Here is a 16590-nt window from a genome sequence, read left to right as displayed (position 1 = left end):
GGTTCCCATTTATTATGTGTTTGAATCTGCCACTTTACAGCGCTGCAACTTTCTTGCTCAGTGATGTGAAAAACACCCCTGAGCGCTGCACATTTCAGCACTGTAAAGTGGCAATGTAGACCGTGCACAAGTGCTGAGTCGTGCTCCTAGTGCTGGTACCTACTCCCCTCGTGAGGGTGGGTTTTTTTTTTTACAGCGCTGGGATTGCTCAGTGCCGTGACTACACAGCCACGTTGTGGCAGTGCTTTAACGTTGCTAGTGAAGACATACCCTTAGTCTGTTAGGTCTATTCCGCATCTTTTTCACAAACTAAGGCCTGGTCTACACTAACCCCCAAATTCGAACTAAGGTACGCAACTTCAGCTACGTGAATAACGTAGCTGAAGTCGACATACCTTAGTTCGAACTTACCGTGGTTCAGACGTGGTCCACACACGGCAGGCAGGCTCCCCGTCGACTCCGCGGTACTCCTCTCGCCGAGCTGGAGTACCGCAGTCGACGGCGAGCGCTTCCGGGATCGATTTATCGCGTCCAGACCAGACGCGATAAATCGAACCCGGAACTTCGATTGCCAGCCGTCGAACTACCGCGGTAGTGTAGACCTGGCCTAAGAGCAGCAACAGATTTAACTCAGGTTTCAGAGTAGCAGCCGTGTTAGTCTGTATCCGCAAAAATAACAGGAGTACTTGTGGCACCTTAGAGACTAACAAATTTATTAGAGCATAAGCTTTCGTGGTCTACGTAGAAGTGGGTTGTAGACCACGAAAGCTTATGCTCTAATAAATTTGTTAGTCTCTAAGGTGCCACAAGTACTCCTGTTATTTTTGCAGATTTAACTCATACACCTTTTATGTCTTTCCTCTTTATAAAGAGTGCATTAGAAGAACATAAGTCTGTTGTTAAACACTTTTTGTTTCTTGTGTGTTTTTAAATTATACCTCCTGTGGTAGATGGAATTGACAAGGTTAATCTGTCCTATAATACTATGATATGGTAATTTGAAGGCCTCATGTAAATTACTAATGTAAATTAGTTACATTTTGGGTGAGAAGTTCCAAGAACTACTAATGAGCTACAGAGAATTGTCCTAATATTTGCCTTGTTTGTGTGGTGATAAAGGCTGTATGTATGATTAAGTTCAATCAGAGGCTAGGTCTACACTACAGCGGGGGTCCGACCTAAGATACGCAACTTCAGCTACGTGAATACCGTAGCTGAAGTTGCGTATTTTAGGTCGGCTTACCTGGCGGTGAGGACGCGGGAAAGTCGACCGCTGCCGCGCTGCCGCCGACTCCGCTGCCGCCTCTTGCCGAGGTGGATTTCTGGAGTCGACGGCAGAGCGATCAGGGATCGATTTTACCGCGTCTTCACTAGACGCGGTAAGTCGATCCCCGATAGACCGATTGCTACCCGCCAGATCGGCGGGTAGTGAAGACAAAGCCAGAGAAAGGGATTCCATTGTGTCCTTTGCTCTGGGTTTCTAACCTTATTTTTAGGCTTATGGGGGCCGTTTTTGACTTCTCCCTCTCCTGTCACTATCACAGCTATTTCCCAAATGTGTCATTTCCTTTTTTCCCCCAGCCCTCAGCCAGATCTCTCATTTAGGTTCTTCTATCCCACCCCAACTACTACAAAATCCTCCCCTTGGCCTCACAGAAGCCTACTGTTGTCAGTTGAGTACATACAAAATGCAGTTAGTTGTTAAAAGTAACTTTTCTTGTCTATTCTCACTTTCTTTGAATCCATCTTTGAAACCCCATGTGCTATATATAGCATCTAATATAGCTTTTTGTTAGCACATTCAGCGCATTAAGTAGGGAAGAGCAGAGTTCTATAAATTCCCTTCTCTGCCAGTGCTACTACCCTCATCCACCCGGTCGTCACTGTCTCAGTCATTTGTCACCATGCCTTCTTCCAACTGGTCCCTGAGCGTGGTTTGACCTTCCTGAGATCATCCATAAGACCTCTACTCTTTGAACATTTATGTCCGTTTTAAAGACCCTATTCTTGTTGTGCTGCCTACAGCGAATCTAATTGACTTGTGTGTATATTTTAAAAAAAACAACTTTTTTTTTGCCATTCCCTAATCACTTCTCCATAGACTGTGAGCTCTTTGGTGTAGAATACATACCATCTCAAATGTTTGGAAGGTGCTTATGTTTATAGGTGCTATCTTAAACTAATAATAATTTAAGGCAGACCTCTCTCCACTTAGATTAGCCTTCACAATTGTTATGAAAATGTAACAATCCAGACTGTATGTGCCCACTCATGGAGGTGACACACTAAATTTAGGATTTGTCTGTATGGGAAATTCACTGATGTAACTGTAGCAATATAATACTGCTATAGCATTCTTTGTGGATGTTCTTATTCTGGAATAAGTGCCTTTTTCTGGTTTAGCTTGTTACATCATAAACTAAGCTGGAAAAAGGCACTCTTGTGCCACGATAAGAGCATCCACATTAGTATAGCTGTATAATTCCAGCTGAGAAATTCCCCCAGTAGACAGGGCAAGTAAGGGCTTAGTTATGATTTTCAAGGTTGATTTAAGACTTTGCTATGTACATGTATGTGTTAAAAGGGGCTTGTGCGCTAAGATACTGAAAGTTCCTCTTACCTTGTGCCCCAGGCTTCTAATTTTGGATGTTCCCATTCCTTGAATTTTCTTCTGTTTGTAGAATTTTCTGTTTGCTTTGCTCAAGTTGTCAGGTTCTACTTATGATTGGCTCTGCATGTTTTTTCTTAAACCTGAGCAAGTAAACAGAAATCTCAGTAAATATGCTGAGTAGGGGGTAGGGTATGAACATGGAGTAATGTAGTTTAGGACTTAATCATTACTGTTTCCTTTTTCAGATATGACCTCTTTGAAGTATGCAAGGACATCATTTCCTCGGGCATAGTACTTTTGTTTACACACCTTTCTGCCTTGAAAAGCTTACTGTTGTTTTTTATACATGTTTAATGTTCTGACTGAATATACAAGGTTCACCTTTTGGATAGATCATTTTTTTTTTAATTGAGAAATGATCTACATTGATCAGTTCAAGAGACAGTTTACTACTTCCTGTCTGTATAGCTGAGTGAGATGGAAGTGCAGAATTCTGGATGGGGGAAGTACTTATACGGGAGAAGTTCTCTTTCCTAGTTGTCTGGCATGGAAATCCTATATGCCTAACTGCAACAACTTTATAACCTGTCTCTTCCATTTTTCTTGTCCAGAGAGCAGAATTGTTAATATTAGCATTTCAAAAGTCACTGTTGATGTTCAAGAAAGAACTTTGGCTATGGCTACGCTACAGCTTAAGTTGACATACATTGTCGCTCAGGGGTGTGAATTAGCCACCTCCCCGAGCAACCTAATTTATGTCAATTTACGCACCAGTGTGGGTATGCTATGTCAGCGGGAGAGCTTCTCCTGCTGACACAGCTACCGCTGACGGGCTGGAGTAATTAACCCTCTTCCCCCCCCCCCCCCCCCCGGTTGGCTTAGAGCGGCTATACTAGAGAGTTTAGAGCAGCGCAGCTCCATCAGTGAAGCTGCTCCACTGTAAACTCTCTAGGGTAGCCATAGCCTCTGTAATGCATTTTGAAAATATAAAGTATTTAACTGTTACAACAGTATTGCTTTCCTACTTCCCTAACAAGTGGGATGAATACAAAAGCGCCTTGCTCCATAAATAGAAGTACAGCCTCTTTTTAGGCTCTGTTTTGGGCTAGTTGTCTTTACCTTTTTGGTTGCCAAGGCTTCATTTGCACTAGAGAATTGAACTGGTTTAAGCACAGAGTCCAGTCTTGCAAAGACTTAGGTACATGCTTAACATTTCCCACTAACTACCAAAATCTTTGCATCTAGAGCTGAAAACTTACCATAGTACCATCTTTTAAAAATCATAATGGAACAATCTAAATCACTTGATTTTTAAATCATTATACACTGTGAGCGCTCCCACTGAAGTCAGTGCACAAGTCCTTACAGGATCCAGGGCAAAAATATAGCATACCTTGTCTTTTAGTTTCCCATTCCTTGCTTTCTCCTCCTTGTCAAAGAAAACTGCCAAGAAAAACTAAAAATATTCCTTTATCATAACACCTTAGAAAATGAAAACTGTATTACGCCAGTACTGAGTGATTCTGACTTCATAGGGAGAAATGACATAGCCACAATAAACTGTTTAAAGGTGGCCTGAGTAGTGTGTTCTCTGCTTGAATATTACATTAGAAATATCAGGAAAGTAAAGTCTGGCCTTCCCTTTTGCTGGAGGTAATATTGGGGATCATTTAGGATGTGTTTTTGTGATCCCTTGCCTTAACTTCTGTGGCAAAGAGTTTTTGACAGTGCCTGAGTCCCACTGAAAGTCAGTGAGACTGAAGAGTGTAAGTCACTTTTGAAAATTTTACTCTGAATATTTAATGTTTCTTTGTCCATTGTTTAATCATTAAAGTTAAATGCTTTTTAACAAAATTTTTAAACAATGTGACTAAAATTTTTTCCTGTCATTGTTCGGCTTTTACATTCTTGGCCTTTGTCATCATTTCACTAGATCTCCAGTTATCAGTCTTTCAAGCTAGATGGGACCTGAATTTCTAATGTAAATTAAACACATATGAAAACATTTCATAAAGAAAAACCTTTCAGGCTTTTTTTTATCATTTGTTCAAAAAAAAAAAAAAAAAAAGCACCCCCGAAAAAAGGGCACATGCCCATTCCAGCCTCCCCTACTGTGCCTTGGTGCTGTGATGCCACACTAAGCTCTGTACATGGATGGGTTTGCTTTTGTATTTGTTGACAAACTAATTGTATCAAATTTCTTCCCATTCCTTTGTTTGCATGACCTCTCCATATGTTATGTACTTAACTGTTTACTCAAGCATTTACCTTCCTGTAACTATCCCTTTAAAACCCAAATGGTTGTAAAAAGGAGAAATCCTCTAACTTTTACCATTCTACTTATTTCTAACATTTCCTTCATCTTGAATAATGGAATTAATCACTTTCACTATTTAGTGATGGTGGTCTTAAAAATGTACTCAAGATTATTTTTTGCCCCTTATTGAATATGTCTTACATGGGGTAAATATCTCCAGAAAGCACTTGCTTGACAGGATTTAACTGCATGTTGGACATATGTATGCAAACTTCATTGCTTCTATGGTAGGTAACTTCACAACCGGAAGAAATTATGGTTGTCAGCTTGTCCTTAATCCAGTTTCCTGTCTTCTCAGGAAGAAAAGCCTTCACTGAGATAAGGGTTTGACGCGAATGAGCAAAAATAAAGACACTAGACTTTAAGCTTCCTGTTCTAGCTCTTCATTGTGTCTAATTATAAACTTGGATTGGTATCAGTTTTATCCAATATTCAAGAACAGTATATAGTGGCTAAGGGCTCCGTTGCAGGGGATGTATAAACTGTGGTATCTGTATACAAAGTAGTAACTAACTCTTTCTTGGCATTATAGGATTTTTAGAACTATGTACGCTTCTCAAAGCATTCCATGGGATTTAATCATTCAGTTCTCTTTAATGTCAGTGGGGCAGTCTTTAGTATATCAAGGGCATCAGTAGTCCTTCCAATCACAATCAGGAGAACATTGTAGGAGCTTCCAAGAAAGACTGTGTCCTTTGGCTGTGCCTACCTGCAGCATCTGCTGCTGGATAATAATTTTGATGGTGAGCCCAGAACCCTGAAGTAGATCAGACTAAATCTACCTTTTCAGGGACAATCTTTTGCTTTTCCTCTCTGTATGTAGTTGAATTAAGTTGAATTGGGTGTTGAAAATGGAAATAAAAGTACTTGGTTTTTGTTCCATTTGTATAGTTTCCTATCCTACTCCGATATGAAAATACTGAGGTGAAAGTTTCTTTTCTAAACAGAGTAGGAGAAACTGAAATCCTGCACCAGTATCAGGGGAAATACTTACTCCCAGTTCTTCTAATTTTAAAGATAAAAGGTCTGTGTCTCTATTAGACTAAAGAAAGCTGAACAAATTCATTCTGAGGTTCAAATGTCACATAATTGCTACTGCTATCTCTTATTGAGTTCAAAGGACTGGTTTAGGGTTGTTTACCTGAGAGTCCTCTTTAAGTAAAGCTTCACACAGGAAGTACCTCAGATTATGAATAGGGAATGATTACTACCAATACAAGGTATTTCTGTTTGGCTTTGCTAATGGCTTTCTGAGACTATACCAAATGCCTGGCAGACGTGTTAGCTCACCTAAGAAGTACAAATGCAGCCTTGTGGTTCAGTTATAAACTGAAGCTTTTGGCTATCAGGGCTCTATGCATGTGTGCGCCTCTTCACCAGACTGTGAATGAAGTTCTTAAAGTTTTCGTGAGGAACTACAGTTGTCCTTCACTTAACACTGCTTTCTCGATTTAGAAGTGAAATCTAATCCTCTTGGGAAGTACAGTACTTCAGTCTTTAAATGCTCTTCACGTGCTTTCTGTGGTCACTGCCAAGAGTGGAGATCCACTAGAACAATTCACATTGGAGGAGAAAAGGCTACTTGCCTGTCACTTGAGTTCCCCAAGCCTATGCAAATCCTCACTCTGCTTCTTTAGTCATCAAATGGTATTTTTCTTTGGAAAGGAACTGCAGGTGATTGGTAATGCAGTCACTCATATGCTTGCACCAGACATTTGGGTCTAAAGCTATGGCTACACACAAAGCTTACAGGAGTAGGGTGCTGTAGAGCTGATAGTGCAGATGCTCTAAGACGATGGGAGAGAGTTCTACCAGCTCTTTGTGGGTGCCTACGGGTGCTCTGTGAACCATAGTTTTTATTTATAATATTATTTCAGTATGATATCATAAATATTCTGTATGTGTAGTATTCAGCCCATTTGAACAGCCAAGCATTTTAAAGCATTTGAACATTCTGGTCTTTACTCTTGTCTTTGTACTGTTCACCTTGATAGACCCAAAACATTCAGTAGTTAATATGCTCCATCACTAACTTTTTAAAAATAGATATATCTATGCAGTACTTTGATTTTCCTGTAAAGAGATGGATTTAAAATATTGTATCTGATCTGGATTGAATGATCTTTTTGGATTTAATGAAATCCACAGATTACCCAGGTTATAGAATCCAATATGCCCTTATGTTTTTAAAACTTGTTACCCAGAATTGGCCAGTTTTTACAGACTTAAAATACTTTCTACATATGCTTTCTAATAGAAGCCATCTTTGAGACAGATACTAGATAAAGAAACTGTTTCTCTTTTTTGTTCTGAACTTAAAAGGCCTGGGATTTTAGCTGGTACGATTTTAAAGGCAATCAAAATCTGGAGGAAGAACTGTTTAGATATCTTTCTGCTTGTGTAGTTAAAGGTGCAGTGCACTGTGGATCCTGTAAATAGCTTATTTTTATTTCTTGACGCCTAAGTGCTGGTAACACTAAGTACTAAGATAACAAAAACAATCTCTTCCCCTCCCACCACCATGTACATATACGTATTATAGGTAAGGCTACAAGTTGGTCACGGATTCCATCATTTTAAGTGACCTCTGCGACTTCAGCCCCAGCAGGGCTTGGGCTCAGGCTGTCAGCCATGGGCCGCGGTGGGGCTCAGGCTTCCATGATTTATTGTTTATTGCCCATGACCTGCCTGTGACTTTTACTAAAAATACCCATGACAAAATCTTAACCTTAGTTCTAGGTGGTGCAGGTAGCAACATATGTAGTTAAGTTTGCCTGACATTTACCATTATAAGACCCTGTTTTCAGTTACTTATAACTGCCAAATTTAAACTGTTTGGGCTGAAATTTTCAGTGCCAGGCGTCTGACTCAGGCTGAATGTTTTTGGAAAGTTTCAGGTAAAATAGTTCATCCATTTCTGAGAATAAGATTAGGGAAAAATACTTTCTTATCCATTTTACAAATCTTACATCTGTTTCACTGAAAAGCTTTAGTGCCTATGTTTTGGAGAAGGGACTTGATATTTGGCACGGGGGTGCTGGTGTTTGTGGTAGGGATGTGCTTCTTGGTATTCCTGTAGAAGAATTGCTCAGATTTGGCTAAGTTATAAGCCTCTGAAAAATCTGTTTGCACATGATCAAAGGTTTGTTGGTTCCACTGCTAAATTGTGAAGGTACCATTCCCTCAGAGCTCCCATGTGACAAACAGACTGCATGTGCCATCACCTCAGAGTTACTGAGCATGCTCCAGTCCAGGGCTGCTGGGGCTTTCCCTGTAACTTCTCTCAACAGTTGGGGACCATTGTGGTGCCAGTACTGGAACCAAGAGCAGGCAGATTCTTCAGTATTCTCATTGGTCCCGGAGCTGATGCCCTGGCAGCGAGGAGGCGGCATCCTGACTCTAATGTAGAGGTGTGAGGGGAAAGGAACAGGAGATGGGGATGTTGGGCAGGAGCTGGGAGGGATAGCAGCAGGGAAGGGACAGGGCAGGTGCAGTAGAAAGAAGGAGATAGACTGAGGGAACAGGACCAGAAGAGTCTAATCAGTAGACCACATTCTCCTACAGAGATGAGGGTCATTATGGTTCCACATGATGAAATTTTTGTTTTTTCAATTTTTAAACTATTTAATTTTTTTTTAGGTTTTTTGGATGCGATTTCCTATGTTAAAAGAACATTAAGGTTGCAAAGTCAGGCATTCAAAAGTTAGGAAATGCCATAATTAAGGTTATCTGTGCAGCCTTAATCCATCTTCCTTGTGCATCTGTTATGATGTAGTCATTAATTACACAACCACATATTTTTGCACAGAGCCTGTGCCTCATTCTGTGCAGAGGATGAATGGTGCTCAGGATCACTATTCAGTATTTTTTTATCCACGTGTGTCCCCATGTATCTACTACACATTATCCAAACTCTACTGTTATTAATTTCTCTCCAGGCTTTTCTACGGTGTTCTTTTGTAGTTTTTGTTCTTTACAAAGATTGATGAATTTACCTTCACAACGCTCCTAGGAAGTGGTGTTGCTATGCTCCGTTTTACAAAGAAGTGTCAACTGATTTTGGTTGCCTGATTTGAGAAGCCTAGGAGCTGATTTTTTTTGGTGGGGGGGGGGGGGAGTGCTTAGTATTTTATAGCACTTCATATGTTCAGAGCAGAGCTTGCATTGATCTTAGTTGCAGTTCAGCACTTTCTACAACAGACCCCACGTGTCTCATGTTCAGTACCCAGAAAATGAGGAATTCACAGAGGCCTGCTGTGAAAATGTTTGTTTACAAGTCATATCCAGCTTCACATAAAAATTCTGTGGCAGAGGGAGGAATAAAAACCAATTCTCCAGGAGGGCAGTAAACTCCCTAAACCATTAATGAGAGAGTTTCTCTTCCTGCCATCTTCTCCTTCTTCACTTTCCAACTTTTGCAACAAATGATGCAGAGGCACTGCAGACAACAGCCTTCTTCATTACACAACCCTGATTCATTCCCATAGTGCCATCTGTTCTGTGCACTGAATGAGGCAGAGTCCTGTGGAAAAAAAATAAAATTTGATTGTGTCGTTGACGATTGTAACTTGGCCCCTCTGTGCATAAGCATTATGATAAAGTTGCCAATTTAATAATTTGGGCGTTTCCTAATTTTTGAATGCTTGACTTTGTGATCTAAACATGCTTTTAATGTATTATTTTCAGATGTTACACACACACACTCTCTCTCTCTCTCTCTCTCTCTCTCTCTCTCTCTCTCAGAAATCAAGGCTGAGGGGGGTATTCGGCACATAATTGATTTTAAGCATACCTGTTTTTAGGACCTCCAGTTCCCATTACACATCCCAGATCGCTAGTTTCTGTGCAACATGCAGTATGCTGCAGATGCAATGAGTACCATTGACTTATGTTCAGCTTCTCCACAATTATGGAGTAGGCACTGATCAGGTAGGGGACTGAGGTCATGTAAGTAGTGTTGATTTTTTTTGTACTAAATGACACAGTTTTTCAAGTTATATCTTAGTATAAAAAAGCTTTGATTATACCAGCTATTGTAGTTCAGGGACTTCTTTCCAGTTCCCACATAGGATAGGGTCACAATTCAAAATGATCTGGACAAATTGGAGAAATGGTCTGAGGTAAACAGGATGAAGTTTAACAAAGACAAATGCAAAGTGCTTCACTTAGGAAGGAACAATCAGTTTCACACATACAGAATGGGAAGAGACTGTCTAGGAAGGAATACGGCAGAAAGGGATCTAGGGGTTATAGTGGACCACAAGCTAAATATGAATCAACAGTGTGATGCTGTTGCTAAAAAAGCAAACATGATTCTGGGATGCATTAACAGGTGTGTTGTGAGCAAGACACGAGAAGTCATTCTTCCGCTCTACTCTGCGCTGGTTAGGCCTCAACTGGAGTATTGTGTCCAGTTCTGGGCACCGCATTTCAAGAAAGATGTGGAGAAATTGGATAGGGTCCAGAAAAGAGCAACAAGAATGATTAAAGGTCTTGAGAACATGACCTATAAAGGAAGGCTGAAAGAATTAGGTTTGTTTAGTTTCGAAAAGAGAAGACAGAGGGGACATGATAGCAGTTTTCAGGTATCTAAAAGGGTGTCATAAGGAGGAGGGAGAAAACTTGTTCACCTTAGCCTCTAAGGATAGAACAAGAAGCAGTGGGCTTAAACTGCAGCAAGGGAGGTTTAGGTTGGACATTAGGAAAAAGTTCCTAACTGTCAGGGTGGTTAAACACTGAAATAAATTGCCTAGGGAGGTTGTGGAATCTCCATCTCTGGAGATATTTAAGAGTAGGTTAGATAAATGTCTATCCGGGATGGTCTAGACAGTATTTAGTCCTGCCATGAGGGCAGGGGACTGGACTCGATGACCTCTCGAGGTCCCTTCCAGTCCTAGAATCTATGAATCGGCACGTATACTTGATGGAATGCATGATGATCCATACCTACCTTGGACTGGAAATGAAGCCCTCTGCTTAAAATGGTGTTAGTACAAATGAACAGAACTCTGACTGGAGAAATAAAAACAAAGAACTAATGATACGGATTACAAATTCCACGTAGACATAAAAAATAGGAATACTAAAGGTAAGGCCTGGAGACCTAAATACTGATCAGAAGAATCAACAGAAACCTCATATGTTAGTTTCTCTGACCAGCAAGGAATGATCTGACCCAACAGACTTAATTGAATATTGTGTACCAAAAATAATTAAAAGGCTTTAAATAGAACTTGTATATTCTGCCTAAGGATTTCTAATATACTTATCGCTGCATAATCTAAGTATTGTTAAGATATTTAGAATTCCTGTTCTAACAGGTCTATCTAAAATAAGACTATTATTACTTTAAAAGTTCTTATCAGCAAGTAATACAAGCATTCGGAGAAGCATTAGTCAAAACCTCATTCACCAGACTGTTCGATTGTTCTGGAAAAGGAATAAAAATTCTTGCGCTGTATTGGCCCATCAAAATAATTAGTGTTTGAAATAGGATCCTATACCCAGCAATATTAATAATTGCAATACAATGGAAACATATTTGATCTAGCAAGAACAGTGAGTAGAACTTTTCAGATGATACAGCACTATTTTCTTTTCTAAATGTTTCTATTTTACAGTAACACTGATTACAGGTAACTTTAGCTTGTCAGTATCTTGAACATTAACATTTTTGTTTCTCTTCAGTTTAAAAAACTTCTATTTAAATCACAATATATGGGCTCCATGTACAGTAACTGCTTCTGTATTTGAACAGCTTACTTCCATCACCAATTGCTTGATTCCTCTTTCTGTTAGGAAATAGGGCAGTTGACTAGTAGTCAGCCTCTTTATTTTCTAGCTGTTAGCTTTCCATCAGGATTTTTTTTCCTATGAGGTTATTCACATCCAGACCTGTCATCTTGTACTTCCTGTCAGGAGTCTTGCTTTCTGCTAATTATTTAAAAGAATGTATTACTCATACAAAAACAACCAGAAAAAAATGTGTTCAGGCATCAGCCCCCTATGCTTCCCCAAAGGCAAGCTTTAGGACAGCATGAAGACTGTGTTACCCTGGATGATACATAAGCCTACTAATAAGAGTACATGTTTCCAATATGCCTTTTAATTCCTCCACCACCTCCGTAGCTTTCTGCACATTGTCAAAAGAGTGAGAGCAAGTGATTTGCCCAAGTTCTTGGGAGGTTCATGGCAAAGCTGTGACTGGAATAGAGATCTCAAGTCTCTGTCTTGCTTTGTCTAAAAGCACATTTCATTCTTCCTCATATTAAATTGAGTAAGCACATTTGTGCTTGAAATTTCCATGCACGCCTGTTATTTGACAATCTGAGGTTAGTATAGCACTATAGAGAGTACAGAAAAGAATAGATACATTAAAGCTATATTACCAACCTGATGTAAGGTAAAGAGCTGGCCTCTGTATCTCTCTTACGTAACTGGTGGGAAGCCAGCAGTTTGCACTCCCTGAATTTACTTTTATATGGTGAGAGACAAAAAACCTCCCTTTTGGAGGGAAAATTGCTTTCCCACGGTTAATTATCAATCACGGAACATAATTAAATCATAGGTACCCCTTATTAATCACCCAGTCTTGTTTATACCAGTCTTCTGTAGACACATTTTTTATCAGTTTGAGGGGTTTTTCCCTGACCTCTATATTCCCACAGATTTGGAGGTACCAGAAACAATGAAGTAGATCCCAATACTTGATCACCTGAAGTTCCACAATACAGGTCACTCAGGATACGTCTACACAGGGATAAAAGACTCAGCATGCCTATGATTGTCCTCCGGCAGCTAACTCGGCTTCGCGGGGCTTGGGCTCCAGGGCTAAAAATTACTGTGCAGACATTTGGGCTAGGGCTGGAGCCTGAGCTCTGGGACCCTCCACCCTTCTGTTAAACTTCATTTGCATCTCTTCGTTGCAATATAAATACTGGCTATTCCGGTTAAGCTGTCTAATAATACCAGATGGGCAAAATATTCCTTCATTTTTCCTAATGACCTAAATTCAAGGTTTTCTTTTGCATCAAAGTGTTTGAAATTACCAGCTCTGTAGAAGAGAGAGAGAATGCTGAACTCAGGTTTTAAATGACACGACTTTCTCTGGGTTTGTAAAATAATTAAAATACATTTACAGAGCATTTTGGTTCATGTTTAAATAGCCTGATGTGCACTGAAGTTGCCTAGTAAAGAGCACATTTTTACGTGCTCCTGGCTTGAACCTATGTAATAGTCTTGACCAAATACTTTTAAAAAATTAAAGAATTTTCAGTGCAACACTATTCTTTAAGCTATACCTCTAAGAAGATACAGAAAAGCTTAATGCAAGGCAGTAGTACTTTATATTAGTATTGTTGAGCTTCATCCTAGTTTCTGTGCTGTTGCACTACTGTTATGTTATAGACTGGCACACAGTCATATTTTTTCCTGTAATATGTGTGAAATTCATTTCCTCTGACACCAATTCCTACTTTTTAAAAAGCACTAATGCTTATACTAACAAAATACATTTGAGAGAACTGTTGCCATATACCTTCACCCAGTCCCTAACCCGCTCTACATTGTACTAAGATACATAAATCAGTTGTAATGGGTACTTCAGCTTGCTTTTTGCAGCTTGGGGGCAGAAGTAGATCCGGCAGCTGGGAAATGGCCTGGCCCCTAAAGTTCTCTCCGGTTTAATCTGCCTCTGCAGGGACAGACAGATTTCCCACCTGAAGAGCTTTTCTAAGGGAAATTCCAAACTTATTTCAAATTTCTGATTAACCATTTGGCTCAATGTGTTTGTCTGACTTCCAACCGTGTCCCAGGGCTGCGATTGCCTTTTGGGAAGATTGTCCCCTCAGCTCTGCTTCCCCTCTGAGGTATTTGCAACAGCTGGAAACCAGCAGGCTTCGTGGAGAGAGCTGGTTTGAGAAAGCCAAAGACAAAAGGAAAGGTCTTTGTCTCCTGCTTCATCCTCACTAGCATCTGGTTAGAGACCTCCAATGGCTCTGTGATCAACATGTAATCCCCTCAACCCCCATAGCCCAGTCTGTGTGAGGTCACATCAGCTGCTTTCCCTTGAGCAGGAAAGGACGGAGGATTGGAATAGTTGGTTTCACGGCAAGAAGCTCCCTGTCCCCTTGGGAAGCAATGCTGGAAGGGCAGTGTTCCAGATGGAAAATCATGGAATTCTCTGGAAACCACACCAGCAGTCAGTGCCCCTGACTGCAGAGTTCAGCAGTCTTTGCCTACTCTTGGGTCGTGGATGGAGGATACTGGACACAGCACAAACACTGCAAATGCAAGGGTGTTGTAAAGGGCTTTCAGGCTCTGCTCCCTCCCCCTCATACCACCTCTGTAAGAGGTCTCCCAGGAGAAACACAGACCCTTCTGGCCTACTGTAAATCCCATACAGTGGATGGCGGTAGAACCTCGGGAGAGTCCATTCTTGAACCCCAGTACCCTAAAGAGGCCCAGAAGGGGCCTCTGTTGTGAAGAGAAGACAATAAGACCAGCTTCCTTTGGGGCAGGGAAATCACTAGCCACTTGACATAGTTTTGGAGCAATATCTGAGCCTTATTTTGCTTCCCAGGATCATGAGGACAAACTCCCCAAGGAGATAGAAATAAAATCAGGTCTTGATTTCCCAGCTCACCTTCAGAGGGCCACGTGGCAGATTAATACAGATACAAAGGGAATTCTTTGTCCTTAGGGAAGGAAGGCCAGCAGTCCAAATCACAGCTAGGGGATCATGTAATTTTCTTTTTAAAAGGAAAAGTCCTATTCCTGTATTGGATCCCCTTCTGTTTATTTTATTTCATGTGAGTTTTATTGAGAATAGTTTTTGTATAATGTCTGAAGACACCTATTCAGTGCCCTTTAGGATGTGTTGAAAAATCTTTAGATACTTGACCTAGCTTCCTGTTTCTTTAGATTCTTTATTAACTTGAGCTGTTAAACTGCATGGAGTAATTAGACTGAGATTATGATGTAAATAGATCACAAGTGTACATGTCACAATATTAGTTTCCGCTTGATTAATTTTTAGACAGAAAGGTAATTATTTAGAGTAATGCCACCAAATTACTGTTTGACACTTTTGTATTTATAAAATATTACATTCTGTAGTAATTGGCTGCTTTAACTAGGCAGTGGGTCTTCAGATGTGCTTTCATAGGGGAGGTAAGGAATATCATACCACATGCTGAAGCGTATGTTGAGTTCAGTAGCCATCAAATGTGTAGGGAGACAGTGAATGACAGGCACCATATTGGGTCTTGACAGAAATTACTACTAATTTTTATGATAGTGCCTAGAGGCACCAGTCTGGATTTTCGGGTCCCATTGTGCTAGAGACTGCACAAACACACAGTGACAGGCTCTGCCACAAAGACCATGCACTCTAAAGAAGTAAGATAAAGGGTGAAGGGAAAAATTGTGGTATACTCATTTTACAGTTGGAAAAACAGAGACACAGATGAACTGATTTGCCCAAGTGAGACGTTCTCCTGGTGTTATCTGGACCGGTGATCTGCTAGGTCACTTCAATCCTCGACTCTGGGAGCCAGCCTTAACCTGCTCTGCTGTGAGAACCCCCACTCTTGGACTGTTCACGCACAGCCTCTAGCATGTAAGCTGCTCCCAGCTACGTGAGTGAGCGCTTTTGGCCAGCCGCTGATTGGATTGTGCAACCGAATGATACTAGCCAATATCTCTGGTCCCAGACACAACCCTAGGAACCTCCATCTTGCAATGTCCAGTTATGCCCGCTGGACCCTGCAAGCTTATATGAGTTTGTCAATTTAAGAAAGAAATTGATATGTACCAGGCTGTTATCCCAAGGGGAGTCTCTGACATGCTTCAAACCAAACGCACTGCTTCAGGTAGAATAAACAAACACATTTATTAACTACAAAAGATAGATTTTAAGTGATTATAAGTCAAAGCACAGCAAGTCAGATTTGGACAAATGAAATAAAAGCAAAACGCATTCTAAGCTGATCGTAACACTCCTGTGCCTTTACAAACTTAGATGCTTCTCACCACAGGCTGGCTGGTTGCCCTTCAGCCAGGCTCTCCCCTTGGCTCAGCGCTTCAGTCGCTTGGTGCTGGTGTCTGTAGATGGAGGTGGAAGATAGAGAGCATGGCAAATGTCTCTCCCTTTTATCATGTTCTTTCTTCCCTCTTGGCTTTGCCCCACCCCCCCTTCAGAGTCAGGTGAGCATTACCTCATTGTAGTCCCAAACTGACCAAGGGAAGGGGGTGACTCATTTGAGAGTCCAACAGATCCTTTGTTGCTGCCTAGGCCAGTGTCCTTTGTTCCTCTGAGGCTGAGCTGGGTTTGTCCCATACATGCCTTGATGAGGTGTGAACTGCCCCTTTGCTCCTGGAGAGTTTTACGTGGGCTTATTTTAAGCCATGAGGACACATTTTCAGCCTCATAACTATATACATGAAATTACAACCTATAACAACAATGCTCAGTGCATCATGAGTCTTTCGAAGACACTCGACATGACAAACTTTGCGTTGGATACCACACAATCATAAGGATGAACATGGGGGTGCAGGGTGTTCCCCCGAGGTACAGAGCGTCACACCAAGATCACATGGGAAGTCTGTGACAAAGCTAGGAATTGAACTTGGATGTCTTGAATCCTGGTTCTTCATCACA

At 40.9% G+C, this 16590-nt stretch overlaps 1 protein-coding gene across 1 annotated transcript in view; it reads left to right on the top strand.

Annotated features, from left to right (window-relative positions):
• NADK2 (NAD kinase 2, mitochondrial) overlaps positions 1-16590 on the top strand; it is a 68200-nt gene that overhangs the window by 2775 nt on the left and 48835 nt on the right. The window lies entirely within an intron of this gene.

This window comes from Emys orbicularis, chromosome 6 (genome assembly GCF_028017835.1).
Source record: "Emys orbicularis isolate rEmyOrb1 chromosome 6, rEmyOrb1.hap1, whole genome shotgun sequence".
Lineage (NCBI taxonomy): Eukaryota > Metazoa > Chordata > Testudines > Emydidae > Emys > Emys orbicularis.
This window is presented reverse-complemented; position numbering and strand designations above follow the sequence as displayed.